The sequence below is a fragment of the Pan troglodytes genome, chromosome 14 (assembly GCF_028858775.2).
Source record: "Pan troglodytes isolate AG18354 chromosome 14, NHGRI_mPanTro3-v2.0_pri, whole genome shotgun sequence".
Classification (NCBI taxonomy): domain Eukaryota; kingdom Metazoa; phylum Chordata; class Mammalia; order Primates; family Hominidae; genus Pan; species Pan troglodytes.
In genome coordinates this window covers 20625160-20638348 of record NC_072412.2, presented here as the reverse complement: position 1 = coordinate 20638348, position 13189 = coordinate 20625160, and the positions used below count along the sequence as shown (strand labels likewise).

At 38.0% G+C, this 13189-nt stretch overlaps 1 protein-coding gene across 37 annotated transcripts in view; it reads left to right on the top strand.

Moving 5' to 3' along the window:
• The window catches only part of ZDHHC20 (zinc finger DHHC-type palmitoyltransferase 20), an 84860-nt gene that overhangs the window by 1299 nt on the left and 70372 nt on the right, over positions 1–13189 (top strand). For 5 of the 37 annotated variants that reach the window (XR_010150373.1, XR_010150374.1, XR_010150375.1 and 2 more), the window contains exon 2: positions 3501–3543. The exons of the other annotated variants lie outside the window; for them this stretch is intronic. The gene's annotated coding sequence lies outside the window, so the exon portion shown is untranslated. The remainder of the gene's footprint in view (positions 1–3500; positions 3544–13189) is intronic. 37 annotated transcript variants of the gene reach the window in all.

Below are 13189 nucleotides of genomic sequence, written 5' to 3'. Positions count from 1 at the left end.
CTTAGGCTTTGAGTATGTGGGTATTTTACACTTAAACTGGCCTCAACTAGGTTGTTCTGTATACATCTGCTGCCTATATCAATTTTTTATGAAAACCTAGGACCAAATGGTAAGTGGTGTTTGTAAACGTTATTGTTATTCCAGAATGTTCTACCCTTAGTCCTTAGACTGAATCTACCATTTTATGAAGGACTGTTAAGTGTTCTTTGAATAACGAACCACATCAGCTAGAAACTAATGTTACGAATGAGAAGAATCTGTACCACCCACTCTTGAAAGTGGCAGAATCAAGACTTCAATTATGTTTGGATTTGTACAGCTTTCAACCAAGTATTTGGTTAAAACCCTAGTTCTATACATGGAAGAGAATGCTTTGGCTCGGAAAATTTATAAGTTTTGAAATTAAAACATCCAGTCTTAAAATTACTTTGTACCTATAGAACGTTTAATTTTGGGACGACTATCCCTGCAGGTAGGCCCAGAATAAATTAGTTGTGGAATACATTTCCAAATAATATTAATCTTTTCAATATCATTGTTTAGTCTCATCCTTTTGGATACCAGAATGTTTACTAAAAATGATGTTTGAGTCGATTAAAATTACTAGATTTTAATATTTCTGGGAGCTACTTCCAGAAAGTGATAGTGATCATAGGATTCTCATCAACGTATGATGATACCTCCTTTATCTTCTTATTTACTCTGAAGTGGGCATTTATTCCAAAAGTTATATCATTCCTATTCTGCCAGAAGATTATTCCTACCATATTTTAATTCCCGTAGTGGTTTTGAATTAAAGCTGAAGGAACACTAAAAATGTGCATTTATGTTGAGATTCCACAGCTTAACCTGTAGATGGTTTTTGTCAAAAATATTAAGAAATGAGATCAAACAGTGCTGTGAAAAGTCTTAAATTGCTTCTGATTTCTTTCACCACTTCAAATAAAGAAGGAGAAATGAACATGAATTGAGAAGTGCCATGTGCTAGTGGGCATAGAGGGGACATTTCATTCACCCTCTCCTTTAATTCTTTCAGTATGTCACAGCATAGGTATCTCTACAGGTGGAGGACGTGAGACTGAGCGAATAGGTCCTTTTGGTTAGGTCACACAATTGATTATTGGAATGTGACCCACATCTTTCCGTTCTTTCATATAACTTCAGTGAGCTATGAGGGTCAATGGAACTGTAATTGTTTGGTCCATAATGGTGTGGGGGGATTAAGAGGTTGGCATATTTTTGGAGATCACTTAGTTAGGCTTGAGGCCCATTCTGTAGAGATTATACCCTACAATTTCATTAAGTTAAAACATTCTACAACTATGGCCTGATGCTTGGCAGAATCTTAAAATATTTGGTGGTGAAAGGTCTTATGTAGAGGCTGTATTAACTTCTGAGTTATCTCATTTTAACTAGAGAGAATTTGGCAGGTCTGCAATGTCACTGGAGTATAAAATAGTTGAGCATAAAAGTGCATTTACTCATATTAAAACTATCCTTTAAACTACTTGTATGTATTTGTTTTCATAAGTACTGACCCTCCCACTGAAATATGTATAGATATATTACTTTACAGGAGGACTTAAATGGAGGGAAGTGTGAGTTTTACTTAAAAGTGCTGTTTTAATACTTTTATAGGATATTCTTTTTATTTATATTTGTATTTTTTGAGCCGGAGTTTCACTCTTGTTGCCCAGGATGGAGTGCAATGGTGCGATCTTGGCTGACTGCAACCTCTGCCTCCCGGGTTCAAGTGACTCTCCTGCCTCAGCCTCCCAAGTAGCTGGGATTACAGGTGCCCGCCACCACGCCCAGCTAATTTTTTTTGTATTTTTAGTAGAGACGGGAGTTTCACCATGTTGGTCAGGCTGGTCTCGAACTCCTGACCTCAGGCAATCCACCTGCCTTGGCCTCCCAAAGTGCTGGGATTACAGGCATAAGGCATTGTGCCCAGCCTATAGGATATTCTTAGATTCTGGTATTCTTTATCAAACTAGGAGGAGAAGATCATAATTATATCTTTACATGTATGTATTAATTCATTTAATCTTAATAATGATCCCCATAAGGTTAAGTAATTTGTCCATGGTCATAGAGCCAGTAAGTAGCATGGTAAGAATTGGAATTCAAGGGGTTTGGCTCCAAAGCCCATGCTGTTAACCACTATACAATTAATGACTAATCTATTTGGTGTCCAGATCTGGACACTCAGGGCAGATTTCAGTCCTGTATATGATATATTTATATAAAGTACTTTTCTCCTAAAAGGCAGCTGCAGAAGATTCCTAAATATCTCAGACAATAAAAATACCTGGCCCACAGTTGGCTGTAAGTTGAACAAATTGTTGATTACCAAGAGGCCCTCATTCCATCTTACCCTCTGTAACTTGCTAATTGTGTAATTAGACACACAAACACACACACACACACACACACACCCCACTTCACTGGGAGTAATACTGAGGACAAAATTGAGGAAGAGGGTAATGCATGTAAAACGGCCATCTCACAGGAGTGATAAGCTGAGAAGCAAAGATTAAGTAATTAGTAATATTGGTCCTTGATTTTAAATTAGACTGAAATTCTCCTGTGATTTTTTTCCCCAGGGTTGATATTTAAAGTACGAATGGATTGAATAACTTCTTCTCTTTGGTCAAGGTGGTTATTTTTGAGGAAAGTGCTAATTCTGGTTCCCAAGGTTTTATCAGAATATCTTGTTGTTCAGGTCATCTTGAGTTGTTAGTGGATGTGTACCTCTTCTTTGGCATGTAGAGAATCTTAGAACTTAAAGAGATTTTAAAGATAATCTCATTCAGTCCCTTTACTTCTGATGAAACTATTGCTCAAAAGAGCTATGTTGGCCAGGCGTGGTGGCTCACACCTGTAATCCCAGCGCTTTGGGAGGCCGAGGCGGGCGGATCACGAGGTCAGGAGATCGAAACCATCCTGGCTAACGCGGTGAAACCCCATCTCTCTAAAAATACAAAAAATTAGCCGAGTGTGGTGGCGGGTGCCTGTAGTCCCAGCTACTCGGGAGGCTGAGGCAGGAGAATGGCATGAACCTGGGAGGCGGAGCTTGCAGTGAGCAGAGATTGCACCCTTGCACTCCAGCCTGGGTGACAGAGCGAGACTCTGTCTCAAAAACGAACCAACAAACCAACCAACAAACAAACAAAAGAGCTATGTTGTTTGTTCAAGGACAGGTATACCTTTTATATTTTTTTCAGACAAATTTGTGGAGTGGACTCTAACCTTTGAGTCTGTATTAAATATTTCCTTGTGTCTCCTGCATAACTTCTTCAAATTTAGAGACAGATTAAGATAAATAACTTAAGCACTATCATTGCACACGCTAGCTTGACACAGTTGATTCTGAAGTATTTTATTGATCTTGAAAGAACTAGTTTTCTATTTCATTGATTTTTCTGTTTTGTTGTTTTCCTGTCTGATCTTTACTATTTCCTTTCTTTTACTTTGGGTTTAATATGCTCTTTTTCTAGATTAATGTGGAAACCAAGGTCATTGATTTGAGCCCTTTCTTAGGTAGGTAGTCCTATAAATTTACCTCCAAATACTGCTTTAGTTTTATTCTATCAATTTTGATATGTTGTGTTGTGGTTGTCATTCAATTCAAATTATTTTCTTGGGCTGGGCACAGTGGCTCACCTCTGTACTACCAGCACTTTGGGAGGCTTGATGAAACCTCATCTTTTTGTTTGTTTGTTTTTGTTTTTGTTTTGAGATGGAGTCTCATTTTGTTGCCCAAGCTTGAGTGCAATGTGGCGATCTTGGCTCACTGCAACCTCCTCCTCCTGGGTTCAAGCAATTCTCCTGCCTCAGCCTCTTGAGTAGCTGGGATTATAGGCATGTGCCACCACGCCCGGCTAATTTTTGTATTTTTAGTAGAGATGGGGTTTTGCCATGTTGGCCAGGGTGGTCTTCAACTCCTGACCTCAAGCGATCCACCCACCTCGGCCTCCCAAAGTGCTGGGATTACGGGTGTGAGCCACCATGCCTGCCAAAACTCCATCTCTACAAAAAATACAAAAAATTAGATGGGCATGGTGGCTTGTGTCTGAAGTCCAACCTACTCAGGAGGCTGAGACGGGAGGATACCATGAGCCCAGGAGTTCAAGGCTGCGTTGAGCCATGATTGTGCCATTGCACTCCAGCCTGGGTTACAGAGCAAGACCCTTTCCCAAAGAACAAACAAATCCTTTTATTTTGTTTTGTTTTAAGACAGTTTTGCTCTGTTGCCCAGGCTGGAGTGCAGTGGCGCAATCTCGGCTCACTGCAGCTTCCACCCTTCAAAATTCAAATTATTTTCCAATTTCACTTTTGGTTTGATCTTTGACCCCATGGATTTAGTTTCCATTTATTTGGGGGTTTTCCAGATATCTTTCTCTTATTGATTTCAAATTTCCTTGTGGTCAGAGAACATACTTTGTATGACTTAAATCCTTTAAAATGTATTCAGGCTTGTTTTATAGCCCAGAATGTGGTCTCTCTGAGCTGTGTTCCATGTGTGCTTACGAAAAATATGTCTGTACTCAGCAATGTATTGTGCTGTTTGTTGCTGGGTGGAGTATTCTGTTATGTCATAATGCTCCATAAATGTCAGTTAAGGCAAGTTGGTAGTGTTATTCAAGTCCTCTATTTTCTTGCTTTCCTGTTTGTTCTCTCAATTATTAAGAGAGGTATAACTATAATTGTGATTTATTTCTCCTTGTAGTTCTATCAGTTTTTGCCTCATGTATTTTACATCTGTGTAATTAGGTGCATAAAACATTTAGGATTGCGATATCCCATTGACCAGTTGGCTCATTTAACATTATGAAGTGACTTTATTACCCCTGGTGATATTGTTTACTCTGAAATCTGCTTTGGCGGATATTAACATGGGCACTAATCTTTCTTTTAATTATTGTGATCATGGTGTATCTTTCTCTGTCCTTTTAATGTGTATATGTCTTATATTTAAATTGTAATTCTCGTAAAGAGCATATATTTGGGTCTTTTAAAATCCAACCTGAAAATCTCTGCCTTTTAATAGGGGGTTTTGACCATCTACATTTAATGTGATTATTGATATAGGCTTAAGTCTATCATTTGCTCTTTTGTTTTATTGTCCGTCCTCTTCTTTGTTCCATTTTCTCCTTGTTTGACCTTCTTTTGAATTAATTGATCTTTACAATTTTTTTTAATTTTGATTTTTAAAAATGACTCTATTTTATCTCCGTATTGGCTTATTACTAGTAATTCTTTTTGTTACTTTATTGATTGCTTTAGGGCTTATAACATGTGTCTTTGAGTTATCACAGTCTACCTTCAAGTTACGTACTGTTTCATATATAATACCTTATAAAAGTATACTTCTATCTCTTCCATCTTGGCCTTTATGCTATTATGGTGCATTTTATATGTTGTAAACCTCACACTGTATTGCTACTATGTTTAAACAGTTGATTATATTAATAGTTTTTAAAGATTTAGGTTTAAAAAACCCAAAATATATATATTTATTCCTATAGTTACCATTTCTAGTTCTCTTCATTCCTTTTTATAAATCCATCTAGTGTCATTTCCTTCTGCCTGAAGGGCCTCTTTTAACGTTTATTGTAGTGCAAGTCAGCTGGACTGAATCATTTCAGTTTTTGTATGTTTGTAAAAGTTTTAATTTTGCCTTTAGTTTTTAAAGACAACTTGATCGAGACATAGTTTGCATGTCATAAAATTCACTAATTTAAGATGTACAATGCAGTTATTTTTAGTAAATTTGCCAAGTTTTGCAGTCATCACAACAATCCGTTTTTTGAAAATTTCTGTCGCCACATTAAGATCCCTCATGCCCATTTACAGTTAATCCTTCTTCCCACCCCCAGCCCAAGGCAACCACTAATCCATGTTGTCTCCAAATGCCTTTTCTGAACATCCCATATAACTGGAATAATACATGCTTGCAACACATATACTAAAATTGGAAGAGTACAGAGAAGATTAGCATAAAAACCAAGAAAAATTTAAAAAGGGAAAAAAATAAATGGAATCATACAATAAGTGTTTTTTTTGTTTTTTTTTTTGGAGATGGAACTTCACTCTTGTTGCCCAGGGTGGAGTGCAATAGTGTGATCTCGGCTCACTGCAACCTCCGCCTCCTGAGTTCAAACGATTCTCCTGCCTCAGCCTCTCAAGTAGTTGGGACTACAGGTGTGTGCCGCCATGCCCTGCTAATTTTTTTTTGTATTTTTAGTAGAGACAGGGTTTCACCATGTTGGCCAGGCTAGTCTTGAACTCCTGACCTCAGGTGATCCACCTGCCTCAGCCTCCCAAAGTGCTGGGGTTACAGGTGTGAGCCACCGTGCCCGGCCAATAAGTGGTCTTTTTTGTCAGGTGTATTTTGCATAGCATAATGTTTTTGAGGTTCATCTGTGTATTATGTATCAGTATTTCTCCTCTACTCTTCACTTCACATCCTAATTTGTATTTTTCTGTTTTCAAAACATATTCACAGTTTTATTTAGGAATATATTTCTAGTAAGCCTCCTCACATCATTTGTACATTGAATTAGAATATAAATTAAAAGTATGCACTTTCTTATATTTATTTATGTACCTGAATAATCCTGCTTACAAGACTTATAGTATAATTGGGTCCTGTTTGTTCTTGTATCCATTAGAGCCTAGTGCTAGTAGACTTTAAATTAATATAACTTGAATTGAATTGAATCATACTCTTGTAAACTCACTTGAATCATGTTTGAATGTTAGGACACACAAACATCTAGAATAATAATACTAATTATAGTTACAAAACATGTATTTCACAATCTTTAGTGGTAAAGGCTACGTGAAATGGCTTATTGGTCCTACATACAGTCTTTGTTTTGGGTTATGAAACAGTGATTCTTTGAAATTATGCCGACATGGTTTAGAAAACCTATTTCCCTAAATGTTATCCTCAGTGGTTGGCATACTTATAGGAAAAGTTAAATGTGAATTAGAATTAAAAACAAAAAACTTTTGGCCAGGCATGGTGATTCATGCCTATAATTTCAGTACTTTGGGAAGCCCAAGTGGGAGGATTGCTTGAAGCCAGGAATTCAAGGGCAGTTTGGGCAACATAGCAATACCCTTTAAAAAATAAAATAAAAAATTAGCCAGGCATGGTGGTACCCACCTGTAGTCCCAGCTACTTGGGAGGCTGAAGCAGGAGGATTACTTGAGCCCAGGATTTCGAGGCTGCAGTGAGCTATGATCACACCACTGCACTCCAGCCTGAGTTACAGAGTGAGACCCTGTCTCCAAAAAAAAAAAAAACACCTTTTTATTAATTTTATCATTTCACATCTATTTTCAGATGCGAGAGTGTAGTAATTTTCTAGATAACTTGCCTTTGAAAGATACAGTGGCCAGAAGACCTATTTATTTGAATTCTGCAGTTACCTTAGCCTTCTCTTTTACTTTTTGTTATTTTTGAAGAAAAAGTTTTTTTTCTCATGACTACTAGTGAGTTAATCTGTCCTGGTATTATTTTCTGTGCTACCAGATAGCATACTGGTCTGAGAGAGCTCTGTAAATATATATATTTAAAAACCCACCTAAAATCAAATGAAAAAAAAGGATCTGTTTTATTTCCCCACATAAACTCAACCTTCTCTGGGGCTTCCCTGCTTTCTCGAAAGACAAGAAATGTGGAAGAGAAAGATGCTGGACAACCTAGAAACCAAGTCAGACTGTTCAGAAGAACCTTATGTCCTAGTCATGCAAGTAAAAGCCTGGCTGCCTCTCTGCCCACTCCCTTTCCGGCAGAGAAGTAGTAGTATGCTGAATTCCGGACTCTAATCTGTTTACTTGACATCTCTGCTTGGAGATCTAATAGGCATTGTAGACAAAACTCTTGATTTCCTTTTTTTTTCTCCCTTGAACCTGCTGCTCCTAATAGCTCAGTAAATGACAGTTGTATCCTTCTACTTCTTGGGTTGAAAAGTCATTCTACATCTGGATAATCAGCTTGTTCTGTCATTAAATGTATAAAATCCAGCTGCTTCTCACCACTACTACTGCAACTGTTATACTCCTTTAAACCACCATGATCTCTGCTTAGTGTAATAGATTGAAAAACGTGACTATAATAATTTGCACCATCTGGGTGCAGTGGCTCACGCCTGTAATCCCAGCGTTTTGGGAGGCCGAGGTGGGCAGATCACGTGAGGTCAGGAGTTCGAGACCAGCTTCATCAACATGGCAAAACCCCATCTCTACTAAAAATACAAAAATTAGCACACACCTGTAATCCCAGGTACTCAGGAGGCTGAGGTAGGAGAATCGCTTGAACCCTGGAGGCAGAGGTTGCAGTGAGCTGAGATCATGTCACTGCTCTCCAGCCTGGGCGACAGAGTGAGACTCTGTCTCCAAAAAAAAAAAAAAAAAAGTATAATAATAATAATAATTTGTACCATCTTCCATCAAGAAATAGTCTGTTTACCACCCATTGAATCTGGGCTGGCCTTGTACTTGCTTTGGCCAGTAGAATGTGGTAGATATGTGAGTTCTGGAACTTAGGCCTCAAGACATCTTCTGCCTTAGCTCTTTTGGGACATTCTGGTCATCATGTAAGGAGTCCAGACTAGACTGCTGAGTGAGAGACCACATGGAGAAGAGGCCCAGCCAAGAGAAGCCAGAACCCCTAATGTGTGAACAAGGCGATTTTAGACTCCCACCCCATTCGAGCTGCCTGATGACTGCTATTAGTAGAAAAACATTCCAGCTGATCATAGCCCAAACTGCTGGCCCACACAATTGCAGGAAATAATGAACAGTGGTTGTTTAAAGTAACTAAGTTTTAGGGTGGGTTGTTAATGCCACATTATCACCTATATTGTAGTATCCTTGTAAACCTGTCTCTTCCTGTGCTCCACCCCCACCTTTATTCCATGTATTCTCCAGGAAGCAGTCAGAATGGTCTTTTTCAAATTAATACCAGTTTGTTACTCCTATTCTCAAGATCTTGACTGGCGTCCTTTCTTGCTCAGCAAGATATCTAAAAGCCTTACCATGGCCTTTAAGGCATTATGTATTCATTACTTCATTACTTCTCTGACATAATTTCCTTTCCACTCTTCCTCTAATTTTATCTCTAGCTTAAGAAATCTATTTTCTATAGACAGAGGTGTGGGAGGGTGTGTTGTCTAAGGGAGGGAGCCCTCCACATCATCACCATGTGGGATTTTAAGATTAATACCTGACACTATTCCTGTAAGCATATAAGCAACACATTTAGATACTGCTCAAATATGTAGAACATATACTTGAACAGATGGGCATTACACTTAAATGACTGATATAATAAAGAATAAAGGTGACTAGTTTTATGGAGAATAGATTCCCTTAAATAGAGATCCATAGGTCTTTAAAATAAAATTTTAAAAAAATTTGGTTTTAAAACATCTCTATTTTGGCTTTCCCAATGCATTTTACTATCGTAAACTTTGAACCACTCATTGGAATCATAGGAAGAATTAATTTTTATGGACATACTAATTCAACAGCATATAAAAACAAACACAAACTTATTAAATGTGAAGTCTTCTGGGAAGCTTTTAAAACTAATTGCATGAAAAGGATATCCTCAGCATCTGAAGGAAATAATACCAAATACACCAAAATATTAATGCTGGGTTTGAGATTATACTGATTTTTTCCTTATGCAATACATAGCCTCTTAATAGACTTTCATATTTTCCCCTTACAGCATATTCTTCCCTTATCCCCCGAAGAGCTAATGAATCTGCTAAAAAAATACAAGTCATGATTATTACTCCTCTGCTCAGCACCCTCTGATGGCTTTCCACTTTGCTTAAAATGAAATTCAAAGTTGAAAATATATAAGGCTCTAGATGCTGTGGCCTGCCACTGCTTCTGACCTAATTTCTTCCTTTGCTCATTCTGCTTCAGCCAACAGGCCACCTTTCTTTTCATCTGTCAGGCCACCTGAGGACCCTTGAACTTCCTGTTCCTTCTGCCTGGAATGCTTTCCTCCCAGATTTCCGCATGGCTAGCTCTCACTTCGTCTAGATCGCTGTTCAGGTAGTCACCTATCAGAGAGGCATTCCTGACTACCCTCTGTAAAAGAAGTACTTCGTCTTTTACTGTCTCCTCACCCTGCATTTTTCCCCCCTCATAGCGCCTATTATTACTTGACATACAGTTATTTTTGTTTCTCTCCAGAGTCGTATATTCACTGCTGTATTTCCAGAACCTAAAATAGGGTCTGGTATAATATGTTCTCAATAGATATTTGTTGAATGAGTGAATTGATTGTGTAGCCGCCAATTCCCATGCTAGTAGAAGAGGGAGAATTGGAATGTTTTCATATAGTAGACAACTTGCAATTATTGATAATCGGTATTATTGATAATCTTAAAGTTGCTTCTGGATTTCAGATAGCCTGTTCATTAGGCAGGTGAGGAAACTGTCTTGAATTGTCAGGAGGAAATGTTAATTATAATAGCTATTGTTATTATTGTTTATTGTATGCCCGTTGTGTGTCTGACATATAGTCTGAGGCAGTTCACTTATGTTAGGTCTTTTTTAATTCTAACTCTATTGGAGAGAGATTATTAGCATTATTTTGTGGATTAAAAACAAAGACTCATAGGTTAAAGATCTCTTTTGAGGCCATACAATTGATACATAAAACCAAAGCTCAAATCCACATCTGTGTAACTCTATAAGTTTTGCCCTTTCCATTATACATTTGTCCATTAAAATATTTAATAATTTATAAGCTCTATTTGCAGGCCTTTCATTATATTTGTTATAACTAGTCAAATCTTGTGTTTGGGGCATGTAATGCAAATAAGACAAAACCTCTCCCATATATATATATATAAATATATAAAACATACATGTAAAACGTGTGTGTGTGTGTGTGTGTGTATGTGTTTTGAGACAGGGTCTCACTGTGTTGCCCAGGCTGGAGTGCATTTGGCATGACCACGGCTCACTGCATCCTCAATCTCCCAGACTCAAGCAATCCTTCCACCTTAGCCTCCTGAGTAGCTGGGACTACAGGCGCATAACACCATGGCCGGCCAATTTTTGTAATTTTTATAGAGACGAGGTCTTGCTATGTTGCCAGGGCTGGTCTCCAACTCCTAAGCTCAAGCAGTCCTCCCACCTCAGCCTCCCAGAGTGCTGGGATTGAAGACATGAGCCACTGTGCCCAGCCCTATATTTTTATACAGGTGACATTTGGTATAACAGTACCTATCAAGAGCAGTTTGGAGGAAAAAGATCATAAAACGGTAGGGGATGGATATACCTACTAACTTTCACGTAGAGAAGGCTGATTTACTGGCTGTTTGTATTTATAACTATTTCAGATGTATCCTTATTTCTTGGGTTTATGGCCCAATACGAATAATTTAATTTAGTAGAACAACATAAATTTACTAATTTTATCATATATAATGTATTTTTTGAAAGTACCCTTTATTATCACTATCATTTTATAAAAGGATATTCTAATATCAAAGTATGAGACATAATCTGAATGAAGACTTCAGTGCTTTTAAATTATTGCAGTTTATGAAAAATTCTCTCCCTTTTGCTTATGTTTCTTGTTTTACTGTGGCCTGGGTCATGGACTTGGATTTGGGAGTCATTTCTTTAGCACACCAATTTATCTCTCCAACTAGTTTCTATGTTGATGTACATAATAAACAAGTAACCTTCTGTGACTTCCAGGCAGTCTGTTTAAAGCCTAAAGCCTTAACGTGAAACCAGGGAGGTGAGGTATTCCTGGTTCTAACAACAAAATTTTACTTATTTATTTACTAATTTTTTTGAGACAGAGTCTCGCTCTGTTGCCCAGGGTAGAGTGCAGTGGCACAATCTCAGCTCCCTGCAACCCCCACCTCCCAGGTTCAAGCAATTCTCCTGCCTCAGCCTCCCAAGTAGCTGGGACTATAGGCACACGCCACCACACCTGGCTAATTTTTGTATTTTTAGTAGAGATGGGGTCTCACCATGTTGGCCAGGCTGACTCCTGACGTCAGGTGGTCCTCCTGCCTTGGCCTCCCTAACTGCAGGAATTACAGGTGTGAGCCACCACACGCAGCCAAAATTTTAGAACACAGACTAATCATAAGATGATGTTATCTATAGCTACATGTGGAAGTTCTAGAAAAATGAGTGTTGGCAGATAATATTTTAAATCCTTCTGAACAATATTGAAGGACCCCAGGAAATAGTAATAATTATCCTTACTATTCATGCATTTAATGCGCTAAGTAATTAAGTGGTCTGTCTATATCTTTTGATCTTTACAATAACTCTACAAAGGAGATGCATATTTTTCTTCAGTTTATAACTTGAGAAGTTGACTTAGTTCCTCAATTCAGACCTTTCCACATATCCTTCTAAAACCCATACAGATTAGTAAGAGCAAATAAAATCAACTATATAACCTGGGCCTATGGCATAGCTAGGACATAGAGAATTTTTGAAACCACAGTTTATATGTGAGTGGGGAAATAGTCATCTAAGAATAGCTAGGTGAACTCTGGTGACTGTATCAGAACTAAGAGTAAGGGACTCTGCAGAGGATAACAGGCTCTTTGTTCATCCTCAGAAGATGAGAACCCTATCCCGAGTGGGAAATACTGAAAACAGGTCTGTAATCTGGTGGATCAGAGCATAGCAACTGAGAATGCAAAAGAAAAGGGACTTGGAAAAGTGTTTATGACTTGAGATGGCAGCCTTAAAAAAAAACACCACTCCTAGGGGAGAAGGTAGCACCTTGGAAGTTGAAAGTGTCCCATGAAGTATTAATATTTAATAGTAAAGAGAAAGAAGGAAATAGCTGGAAGGATACAGCTGAAACCAAGAGTATCAAAGCGATAGAGGATAAATAAATGCACTGTCCATCTAGCAAATAAACTGTACTTCATTGAAGTAACAGAAGAAGGCACTGGTAGAAATAAGAAATTAAGCAAGCTCTTTTGCCCCAGAGGGTTTCTTGCTGTGGATGGTCCATGAAAATCAGTGTAACTCAGCATGAACAATAATTAAAACAGCATCCATGTAGATTTCTCTGATTCAAAAAATGAGAATCAGTGTTTTCAGTAGATGAAAATACATTAAAAGGCAACAAAGAAGAGAACTAATTCAGTATCCAGACATAAAT